We start from the raw sequence: 11,714 nt of genomic DNA on the forward strand, positions 1-11,714 counted from the left end.
GAGACCGTTACTCTCTTTGAGCTTTGGTCTCCTGGCCCTCTACAAGCCAGGCTGATTCAGCCTTTGCATGAGGCCTTGCACAGAGACAGAGTCCAAACACAGCTGGTGAACACAGTGGGCTTTAGGGAGGGGGCACATACCTAGTGGTGGGGGCTGGGTACCAGGGAAGGGAGGCCCTGGAGCTAGCATGGCCTGTCTGGAGGTGGCACAATGGGATATGCACCATGTGAGGAGAGAGGGTCCACCTGGAAGTGTGGACTAGCCAGATAGCCACCAAGCGGGATGGCAACCGCCAGAGCCTGCAGGACAGCAGAGGGGGCTGGGAAGGGACGGAGGACAGCTGAAGGGCAGGGAACCTGGTTTCCTTTACACAGACATGTGAGTCTTCCCGAAGTGGGTCTTCCTCAAGGGGGTGAAGGTCATTCAAAACACACCTCCAGTCCACCTCAAACCATCTCAGGAGGCCACCACCAACTCACACAGGCCAGCTGCATTGTCACAGTGACCCCAGAACAGCACAGCCCTATCCTTCAGATGAATAAACAGAGAGAGACACATCTCACAGCCAGGAGCAGGAACTGAGACCCAGGTCCAGCTGCAGTGCTACCTCGATGGCTCCCCCTGCACCTCCTCCAGGACTCAGTTCCCGCTAACAAGTGAGCACTTGAGTATGGGTGAAATAGGTGCTATTATCCCCATCTGGCTGCTGGGGAAAGGGAAGCAAGGCACAGGTGACTTGCCCAAGACCAACGTGACAGGGCTGGTTCAACCCCATCTGTCTCAGCCAGCACATCTCCATGGCAGAGGCTTTACTGTGATCCAAACCTGGAAGGTGGAACTCCTTCCAATGTCCCACCCAGGGCACACAACATGCAGCCCCATGTGTGGGGAGGTGACAGTGTGGGGAGGTGACAGTGTGGGAAACAATCTGGCTAGGCCAAGGCCTCATGGAGCCCAGGGTTTCCTAGGGCCAGGAGAGCTCTGGAGCCCACTCCAACACCTACTGTAAACCTGGAATGCACATCTGCAGGAGATCAGGAGAGGGGTTCATCCTCCGCTGCACCTACAGCAAGGTGAGACAGGCACAGGTGGGTGCCCTGCTTCCAACCAGCCTCAGGTGGGCAGGAAGCAGATCTCCTGCCTGACCTTCCTCTCCAAAGCAGAGGAGAAGGGGCAGCTGCCCATCAGGCCATTGCCCAGATTGAAGCCGCTGAAGCTAGGTCTCAAAAGGTGAGTGTGACCCCTGAGTATCCCAGGCCCGGCCCAAGGCAGTCCTGTCTCTGGTGAGGACCTGGTAGACAGGAGATGTGATGTCCCCACTTGGCTCTATAAATCTCTGATTGTGGATAATCAAGAAAATGGACAAGACCATCATGCTCAGCCAAGAACCTGGCAGGCACAAGGGGAACCAGGGGCAGACAAAAGTCAGTGTGGTCCAGGTCCCTAGCCCCTGGAAGGATGGTGGATGAGGGGCCAGACACAGTGAAGGGGAATGGAAGGCCACGGGCTGAGTGGTCAGGGCTGTCGGCTCCTGCAGCCCCTGCAGAACATCTGCCCAGGCCTGGCTCTGCACTCAGCCTTCTGCCTGGAGCCACAGGTGCCTGGACACTGGCCTCTAGCAGGGATGGTGGTACGAAAGGCACCTGTGGCCACATGTGGGCACCTAAGCATGGGATAGAGGGGTATCTTGCGCCCAAAGAAACCATAGAGGCCAAGAGCTTAACCAGATATGAAACCATCAATAAACCACCTTGTCCTGGGTCACATCAATTAAGTCAGTGCCTACCCTGACCCTGAAGCTGCAGCTCAGTCCGGTTGAGACTCACAAAGAGATGTCAGTGCTGGGCAGGGGGCCTGGCCCAGCCTGCGATGTCCAGCAAAGCTGTGGGCTGGGCAAGAATCTCTGAAGATTAATCCAGGACAAGGAGAGCTATGTCGGGGCAGGGAGTGGGGGCAATGCCCAAGGTGCAGGAGGCCTGAGGACATTTAACTAAGTAGGGTGCCAGGTCAGGATGCACAGAAGAGAAGGTGGCATGGCAGCATCCTGCCCGAGGCCAGACTATAAACCTAGGGGTGCCTTTTTTCGAGCCTAAACCATGCTGTCACCCAGATGCCATCCTTCAAATGTGAGGCAGGGCTGGGAGAGCCCCCAGACCCCTCATCCCTCCCACCCTAAGCTGGTTTCCATCCCTCACCAGAAGGAAAGGGAACTCTTCTACGGGGCACAGCATGCCAGGTTCTCTATCAATGGGGAAGAGGGCAGGGGGAGGGGGAGCTGCCGGTGAGTGAAAAAGAACCCAGATCCCTCTCTGTCCCTACCTGACAGGTGACCTCCAGCAAGCTGCTTCTTTGCCTGGGGCCAAGGAGAGTCACAGGGGAGGGACCAGGTTAAAAGAGCTCCACCCTGGATCCCAGAGCTACCCACAGAGAAACCCCCCATCCTCCTGATTCTGCTCCCAGCTCTCGCTGCTGGGATAACATCCTCCCCATCAGAGAGGCCATGGGAGGCAGAGGCTGACCCTGCTCCTTCAGGCACCTCAGCGGGTTTGGGTCCGCCTTCATCATGATGAGGGAGGGGGTCCCTGGAATCACAAAGGTGAGGGGCAGCTTCTTGGGCTCCAGGTGCTCCAAAATAGACCCTGCAGGGCACCAGAGTTAGAAGGGTGTTAGGGAGGCCAGGCACAGTGACTCAGGCCTGTAATCTCAACACTTTGAAAGGCTGAGGTGGGTGGATCACGAGGTCAGGAGATCAAGACCATCCTGGGTAACACAGTGAAACCCCATCTCTACTAAAACTACAAAAAATTAGCTGGGCATGGTGGCATGCACCTGTACTCCCAGCTACTCGGGAGGCTGAGGCAGGAGAGTCACTTGAACCCAGCAGGCAGAAGTTGAACAGGGCCAGGACCTGAGCTCTGCCTGGCCATGGTGACTGAGCCAGGTAAGCAGTCTGTCACTGTGTCTCATGGGGGATGTCAGCATTACCTCTGGAGTCAAAGTAGGTAAGCCAGGGTAACCAGAGTTCCCAGTAGGGACCAAGACCAAAGGACGCAGGGGTCAGGCCTGTCCCTGAAGGTCAGGCTGGACGAGGGGCTCTGTGAAGCTGGGGCAACCGAGGTCCTACCTTTCAGGTTAGAGGCATCTGGGTCCTGGTCTAGACCCTCATATGCCATCCAGAGACCCAACCCTGGGGACAGTTCCTCCCAGGCTGGTAGCAGAGAGTCGATCCTTGTACTCACCCCACCAAAAGCTCTGAAATGAGGGGGCCTCTGGGTGGGGGAAAGACTCTCAGAACAAGGTTCTCGGGGCAGGGAAGGTTTGAGCTGGGCCTTAGGGCAGCCAGAGAGGTAGGTGACAGGTCCCCTCACAAAGCCTGCCAGAGCATGCAGGAGGGTCACAGGTGTAGTGTTGGGAATGTTCTGTAAGACAGCAGGCAGCCTCTTACTCACCAGTGGGGCCAAGTGCGGTCAGGTCCACACACCAGGAGAACCTGGTATCCACACACTGGTGCACTTTGTTTCCTGTTTTAGAGGCAGGGTCTTGCTCCGTTGCCCAGGCTGGAGTGCAGTGGTGCAATCGTAGCTCACTGCAGCCTTGACCTCCTGGATTCATGTGATCTTCCCACCTCAGCCTCCTGAGTAGCTGGGACCACAGGCGCATGCCACCATGCCTAATTTTATTTTTTGTAGAGACAGGGTCTGGCTATGTTGCCCAGGCTGGTCTCAAGAGCTTTCCACCTCAGCCTCCCAAAACACTAGGATTACAGGGACAAGCAAGCACTCCTGGCCATGCTGGTGCATTTTGGCTGCCATGGTGCACAGGAGGTATGAGCTCCGGGGGTGCAGAGTCTGCTTCTGGACCTCTAACCAGGCCTGCACCCAGACTGACCCCTGGGCTGCAGGGAACAGGTGTGGAGAGAACACAGCAAGCAGAGTGGGCTAGCCTGTGATGGAGACCCAGGCTGGGACTAGGAGAGATAGAACTCCAACCCTCAGCCTAGTGGCCCTGCCCAACCCCTTGGGGTCAAGATGATTTCCTAGGAAGCCAGGCATGGAGGGGGTCATGGTGGGGGACCCCTCTTGAATGGCTTAGTGCCCTCCCCATGGTAATGAGTGCGTTTTCTTTTCTTTTTTTTTCTTTTTTTTTTGAGACAGAGTTCGCTCACAGCCCAGGCTGGAGTGCAGTGATGCGATCTCAGCTCACTGCAACCTCCATCTCCCAGGTTCAAGTGATTCAATGAGTGAGTTTTCTATCAGGTCACAGGAGAGCTGGTTGTTTAAAAGAGCCTGATGCCTCCTCTCTCTTTCTTTCTCTCTCACCATGCAACAGGTCTGCTCCCTCTTTGCCTCCCGCCAGGAGTAAAAGCTTCCTGGGACTGTTTCACCAGGGTCTGCACACCCGTCATCCCAGACCTCGGTCAGTACCTCCTTCCCTCTGCAGGCCCTCTCCCTCTGTCCATCTGCCTACTCCACATGCCCTGATCTGAAGCCTGCCTCCCCTCCTCATGGAGCCTTCCAAGATGCTCCTAACCCCAGATCTCTGGTCCCACAGGATCTTCTGGGCCCAGATTCTGCCTTCTCAGAAGTCTGGGAGGCAGGGCCCCACCTGGTCATAGCCTTCTCGCTCTGCTCTAGGCACTCTTGGCCCCAAAGCCTCCAGCCCTCTGGACGCCTTCATCTCCAGCTATGCCGTGGCTCTCCTCATCCTGGGCCACCTGCTCGTCAGAGTTGCCCTCGTCCTGGTCACTGTCTGGCTGGGCCCGGGCCGCTTCCTGAGGGGCAGGCTCAACCATTGACGCCTTGAGCCTTTGAGCCAAGCTGAGGGGTGAGCAGGTCCCTTTCCATCCCTGATTCCCCCATCCAAGCCCAGCATCTCCTCATCCTCCAGCTGGGGCCATGGGGTTTGGGGCTGGGGGGTGGGCCTGATCCCAGTGTCCCCGCCTTTCTTGTTAAGGTACTAAACTTGAGGGCATGGCTTGGCTGCTGACGTTCCCAGGAACTCAGAGCCAGAGAGAGCCAGGCACCAGCCCGAAGTCACACAGCCAGGGGCTTTTTCCCTCCTGGACCCCCGAGGACTGGACTTGCAGGGCTGGGAAAGAGGTGGAGTGGGGGAAAGCAATGACTTGTCAACCCATGCAGGGAGCCCCACTCCCATTCCCAAGGTGCATAAAATCGAGGAACACCCGTTTCCAAGTCCATGTTTACTCAGGGCCCTGCTCCAAGTGCTTGGCACTCACACCGGCCTCCCGCCCTCCATGCCACAGGTATCGGTCTCATTTACAGAGGGGGAAATGGTAGCCAAAAGCCTCCCCCAGCACACAGAGCTAGACCACACAGAGGTCTTAGGTGCAGCTGAGGGGTCCACAGTCTCTGCTGCCCCTTCTGCCACTTGTGCTCCCAGGGACCATGCTTCGGAGAGAGAGGAATAAGAAAGAGCTGGGTGCTCACATATGGGGCACAGGGGACTAGGGAAGAGTCAACCAGGAGGAAAGGGCAAGGTCTGATCCTGTAGGTACACATCACACAGCCCACGGAGTCAAGAGAGCCAGGGCCAGGTCCCAGCTCTGCACCTGATTGGTATGTGACCATGGTTAAGACATCCCCCTGGACTCTCCATGCACTTTGCGTGCAGCATGCACCTTCTAAAATGAGCCTGGACCCTGGCTGGCCTCATACTTGCTGCGTATGATGCAGACCCACAAGTGCTTCTGCAAGGCACTTTGCTTCTCCTCGTAACAGTGGCACATGCCGGCCGCGTGCTCTGGGGGTAGAATGGAGTAGCTCTGGAGGTAGCAGGTAGGGGCTTGGCTTGGGTTCCTGGTCCAGATGAGGCAGAGTACACCTCAGGGTCACAGGGCCTTGGCAGCAGCCCTTGGCCCACACAGGCTGCCCAGCTGCCCACCCACAACCCATACCTTGGGACAGCCCCAGCTGCTGCAGTTCACTGGCCAAGGATCCGCCATCGACACTGTGCTTGGCTGCACTGGAGAGGATGAAACTCAGCACTGCTACTGTGGCCTTCACATCGCCTGACTCTGAGGGACCCATGAGTGGGACAGGGGGTGTCACTGTGGCCCCAGTCACCTCCCAGTTGCCCTATTAACTTCAGCTCAAAGCTCCCAGGCCTCCTGAAGCCACAGGCACTGCTCCTGCTCCTCCAGGAGCTGGCAGAGGACAGGAAGGTGGGACACTCAATGTCTTTCTTTCCCTCATGCTCCTCCACTAGGGAAGGTAAGTTAAGGATGCTGCAGGGAGGGTTGGGGGGCCCCTCTGTACCAGGCACCAGGCTGAAGTCCCAGGGTTGCCTTGGGCCTGTGGACTCAGTGAGGTACTCACCAAACTTGGCATCAGCTGTGAGCTTCAGGATCTTCTCATACTATGGAGAAAGGAGACCTTCAGAGGGTGCCAGTACCCTATTCACCAGCCCCTCACCCCTAGCCTGGATCCTGCAATAAGGAACAGACAGGCTGGAAAGAAGTATGGGAGGTGCCCAGAGAGGTGTCGAGGCTGGGTCACCCATCTCCCCAGGCCTAGTGCAGAGCTTCAGGGCACTGGGGGTCATAAGGTCATGGGACAATGGGGTGCTGGGACTTGTACTCACATCATTCCCCTGTCCCAGCAGCTCATTAATACCTGGCTGCAGAGCAGCTGCAACTTCACAGAGGACTGGAAGGGAAGTCCTTACATCAGCCAGGCTGGTGAATCTCACCCCTCCTTCCTGGGGACTGGCTCAGAGCAGGCCAGCCGCTGATCACGGTCACAAGGCATGGTAGCACAGGCTGAGAGCACTGAGGCCCTAAACTTAGAGAAACCTCAACATCAGCTACACCCAAAATCCCCAGCCCAGTGCCCCTCCTCCACCCAGACTAGACCCTGTGCACTCAACCATCTTGGCCAGCATGCAGATCTCTGCCAGGACCCAGTCGGGACAGTCCAGATCACCACAGAACCGAAACCTCTGCAAGGGAGGGGGGGCAGGTAATCAAGCTGGAGGGAAGGCTGAGGTATGGCCAGGATCCGTGTGTCTCCCACACTGCTGCCCAGCAGGGACCCCTGGTCCCCATCATAGATGGATACCCTCTGGCCACTTGTTCTCCCCTATCACCAGGCTGTTGAGTGAACTCTCTCCCTGACCCACCCTCCACCAAACCCTGCTCTGAGGTCTCCTCCAGGCACTCATCTGCTCAGCAAATGTCAATTGAGTGTCTTCTCTGTGCTAGTTCCCACTCTAAGCACTTGGATACAGCAGGGAATAAAACAAAGTCCTGGGCCTCACAGAGACGAGTGACCTCTCTCCCCTCTTCCCCATACCCACACAAGTGCAGCCACTCCAGCTTCCCTGCTGCTGCTCAGGGACACCAGTTTTGCTCCCACCATCCTTGCCTGCTGCACACTGTGTGGCTTGCTATCCTTTATTTCATTCCACTCTCTGCTCAAGTGACCCCTCATCAGACCAGCCCCTCCTTTTTTTTTTTTTTAAGACAGAGTCCTGCTCTGTTTCCCAGGCTGGAGTGCAATGGCACAATCTTGAGTCACTGCAACATCCGCCTCCTGGGTTCAAGCAATTCTCCTGCCTCAGCCTCCTAAGTAGCTGGGACTACAGGCACACACCATCTGCATATGCTTTGATACAGTATGCTAATATAAAGGATATGATATGGTTTGACTCTGTGTCCCCATCCAGATCTCACCTTGAATTGCAATAATCCCAACTGGTCAAGGCTGGGACCAGGTGGAGATAATTGAATCATGGGGGCAATTTTTCCCATGCTGTTCTCGTGATAGTGAGTGAGTTCTCACGAGATCTGATGGTTTTATAACAGGCTTTCCCCTTTGCTCAGCTCTCCTTCTCTCTCCTCCTGTCCTGTGAAGAGGTGTCTTCTGCCATAATTGTAAGTTTCCTGAGGCCTCCCCATCCACGCAGAACTGTGAGTCAGCTTAAACATCTTTTCATTATAAATTACCCAGTTTTGGGTATTTCTTCATAGCAGTGTGAGAATGGACTAATACAGTGTCCTAATAACAGCCCAGACAGTAGTATACAGGTGCTACTATACTTTGATTCCAGAGGTATTCCCATTAAGGTTAGGAGCAGTATGTGCTATCATTACCGTGATCTAACATTGTTCCAGAGGTTTTTAGGTCAGCAGTTGTCAACTGAAGGTGATTTTGCCTTCCTGGGGATATTTGACAATATCTGAAATCATTTTGGCTGTCACACTGAAGAGTGCTACTGACATGTAGCAGGCGGAGGCTGGAGATGCTGATAAACATCCTGTGAGTCACAAGCAGCTCCATAACAAAGAATTATCCAGCCCAAAACGTCAATAGTGCTGCTGTTGAGAAACCCTAGTCTAGATAAATAAAACATAGGAAATCCATTAACATAAATGTGGGAAAATAATAAACTAGTATTTGCCAATGACAGTCTAGCTAGGAGGCCCAAAAGAAGCACCTGGAGAACAGATTTTGCAGGAGCTGCCTGTTGGCTCATGCCTGTAACCCCAGTGCATTGTGAGGTCACATTGGGAGGATCTCTTGAGGCCAGGAGTTCAAGACCAGCCTGGGCAACATAGTGAGACTACACCTCTACCAAAAATTAAAACATGAGTCAGATGTGGTGGTGTACTCTGAGAGTCCCAACTGCTGAGGTGGGAGTATTGCTTGAGCTCAGGAGCTGGAGGCTATGGTGAGCTGTGATCATGCCACTGCACTGAAAAAAAATTTTTTTGAGACAGGTTTTTCTGTTGCATATGGGGTCTTGCTATGTTGCCCAGGCTGGTCTCGAACTCCTGGCCTCAAGCAGCCTTCCTGCCTCAGCCTCTGAAAGTGTTGAGATTACAGGTGTGAGCCACTCCCCCTGGCCTTAAAAAAGAAAAAGAAAAAAAATAAATTACATGGTGTCATATGGCCAGTTGAAAGATGTTGGAAAACAGTTGTGCATGAGACCCCGCTGTAACCAGTTATAAAAGTATCAGGATTAAGAAAGGTACTGGGTCTGGCTTTCCCAAGTTTAGGTTCCTGCTAAAAGAATGAGATGGATTTTTTCTTCCTCTGCTCCTCACCTTCCTGCAAGAACCAGGATTGTGCATTTTGACGGACAGGCTCTTACCTCTGGCAGGCCACGGGGGCATGCAGAGCCTTTCTGCTTGTGTTTTTGGGCACTTGGGTAAAGACCCCCTGTCCAGGCCTTTGTTTAGGATATTTGGCCCATGGAGGAATGAGGCTGGAATCACCTGGGAGGGACAGAGGCTTCGACTAGAAGGAGGAGTGACCTGAACTCCAGGTTCTGGGCCTACACTTTGTTCCCATGCAGCACCCTGTTAGTGGTGACTGGGGCCTGGAAGTCAGATACCTTGGTGACCAAGTGTTGGGTGGACAGGAGGAGCTAAGGGAGGTGAGGAGCATTTCTCCTGTACTGTCCCCTCCCCGGTCCCCAAATCAGTGCCCTCTGTCAGCTCAGAGACAGCCCAGGTCAGGAAGGACGAATGCAGTCAGCACGGATCTGCTCCATAGTCTCTGCCTCACTTCATCTCGGGTTTTGGGGAGTGAGTCCCTGCAGCACTGATGATACGCTGTCAGCTGAGAACATTCAACTTGTTTGAAAAAGATAAGATGGGACATCTCTTGGGCATGGCGTGTGGAGCAGTGCCATCCCTCTGTGGCAGCGAGCCAAGCAATAAACCAGAATGTGCAAAACCTGTGTCCCAGAATCTCTGTTCCTGGAGGGAAAGCCTGTATTGTCAAGATGCCCACAACTAAATTAGCCCAAACATTCCACCCAGCCTCAAAAACCAGTAGAAGTTTGACATTAATATACTAACCCTGAGTTCTATACAGAAATGTGTAAGAATAGCCACATACTGTAACGTGCGGTCATTGAGAGAGAGGAGCCCGTCAGAACAAATGGAACCAAGTCCAGAAACATGTCTGTCTAGGCACAAGATGCCAGCATGTGTGTCAGCCAGGGAAGCAGACCAGGAGGAGATATTTATTAAGATTTAAAACGGGCTCCATAGCTCAGGCCCATAATTCCTGCACTTTGGGAGGCTGAGGTGGGAGGATCACTTGAGCCCAGGAATTTGAAGCAGCAGTAAGCTATGATTGTGCCACTGCAAGACTCTGTCTCAAAAACAAAAAGTGCTCAGATGTGCCCTTACATGGAGCCACCTTTGGCACAGCTTCCAGGATTGGCAAGGCCTCACTCAGGACCAGAGGACCCAGCCGTAGCTCAGTTTCCACCGCCTGAGTGGCATAGTGTCCTCAGTCCAGGCTCTGTCGAGTCTCAGATCCCCCAATCATCACGCCTTTTCTGCCCAAGCTCTGCCTCATGATGGCCTCCACTGACCGCAGCCTCTTCCACCTCCCCAAAGGGACCCCTGCTCATGCTTCCCAGCCCGCAGGAGTGCCTGCATCTCCAGGAAGCCCACCCTGCTGGCTCTGGGCTCTATGTAGGAGAGCTGGGTAGGCAGGATCTCGCCACTGAGTTCAGTCTCGGGGGTCTCCACCCATACTAGGCTTCCACTGATGGGACATACGTGGCCTGAGGGTCCTTTACATCCACACAAGAGCCCCATGGTGACCAGGAGTGGGGTTCTGAGAGGTTAAATGACTTGCCCAGGGCCCCAGAGCTGGCTAGAATTCCTGCACTGCCACATCCAAGGCCTCATTTGGGCCTTCCACTTGGGGGCATGGATACCCATCTGCATCTACCAGGCTGGGAAACACATGTCTGCCACAGCTTCCTCCCAGTGACTTACAGCAGCTGCAGATCTTTGGGGGGCCTTCTACGAGGCCCACTGCAGCAGGGAGCCGAGAACTCTTACAGAGCCCTGTGTTCTCTCTCTGCCCCCTTCAGCTCCGAACTCATGTACTAGCTGCTCTGATGTAAGAACAGGCCTTGATGAGGGTGTTGGGGCTCTCTCTGGTCAGTAACCCAGGACTTCAGGAATCAGGTGATGTCACTCTGCAGAGGAGGTGCCTGCTGCAGGGAGCAAGCATGGGCAGCCCCTCTTCCTTCCCGGGGTCCCCTGAAGATCTGAAGGCTTCCAGGGTAAAGCGCAGTGTTCAGCTGTGTCCTGGGGTCCAGGAAAGCCAAGGAGAAGTTGCTCCACCTGCTGTCCACCAGGCACCCCGGCAGAGAACAGCCTCAGCCCACCCCAGCCCAACACCAGATCCCAGGGACTGACCCACCTGTAAGAGGGCAGCATGAGACTGCCCCCATTGTCCCCAGAGAGTCCCCTCAGTCATGGGCCCTGACCAGGGTGCAGGTGGGCCCATCAGGCTGGCCCAGAGTGGGTGTGGCTGCCCATTGGTCCTCTGAAGAGCCTCAGGGGCTTGTGGCAGCTGGTGTGTGTCTGGGCCTGGAAGTAGAGGATGTCCCCCAGCCAGAAGGCAGGGGACACTTGTTTTGCATTTCAGTCCTCTGCAAGGACAGGGACCCCAGGCTCTGGCCGCTCCTACCCAGAGCCTACCACTGTTTGGCCCAGGCAAGTCGCCCCAGCTCCCACAGAGGGCGCCATCCTCCCCACCTCCTGATGTTTGCCCGCACCAGTCAAGTTCCATTCTGGAAAAAAACCTCCACATCCTTGGGAAGTCACCTCCTCCTTGGCTCCTTTCCAGAGCTGTCATCCCCACTTCCATTTTCTACCTATCATTCAATGCAGAGACCAGCTTCTTCCCTGGGCCAGGGCTGCTCTGGAGGCAGGGAGGTTG

General features: G+C 55.0%; 1 pseudogene; it reads right to left on the bottom strand.

Annotated features, from left to right (window-relative positions):
* Positions 1–5,641: 5,641 nt before the first annotated feature.
* Positions 5,642–9,091, bottom strand: LOC104674381 (annotated as a pseudogene).
* Between the last annotated feature and the right edge of the window lie 2,623 nt (positions 9,092–11,714).

This window comes from Rhinopithecus roxellana, chromosome 5 (genome assembly GCF_007565055.1).
Source record: "Rhinopithecus roxellana isolate Shanxi Qingling chromosome 5, ASM756505v1, whole genome shotgun sequence".
NCBI lineage: Eukaryota > Metazoa > Chordata > Mammalia > Primates > Cercopithecidae > Rhinopithecus > Rhinopithecus roxellana.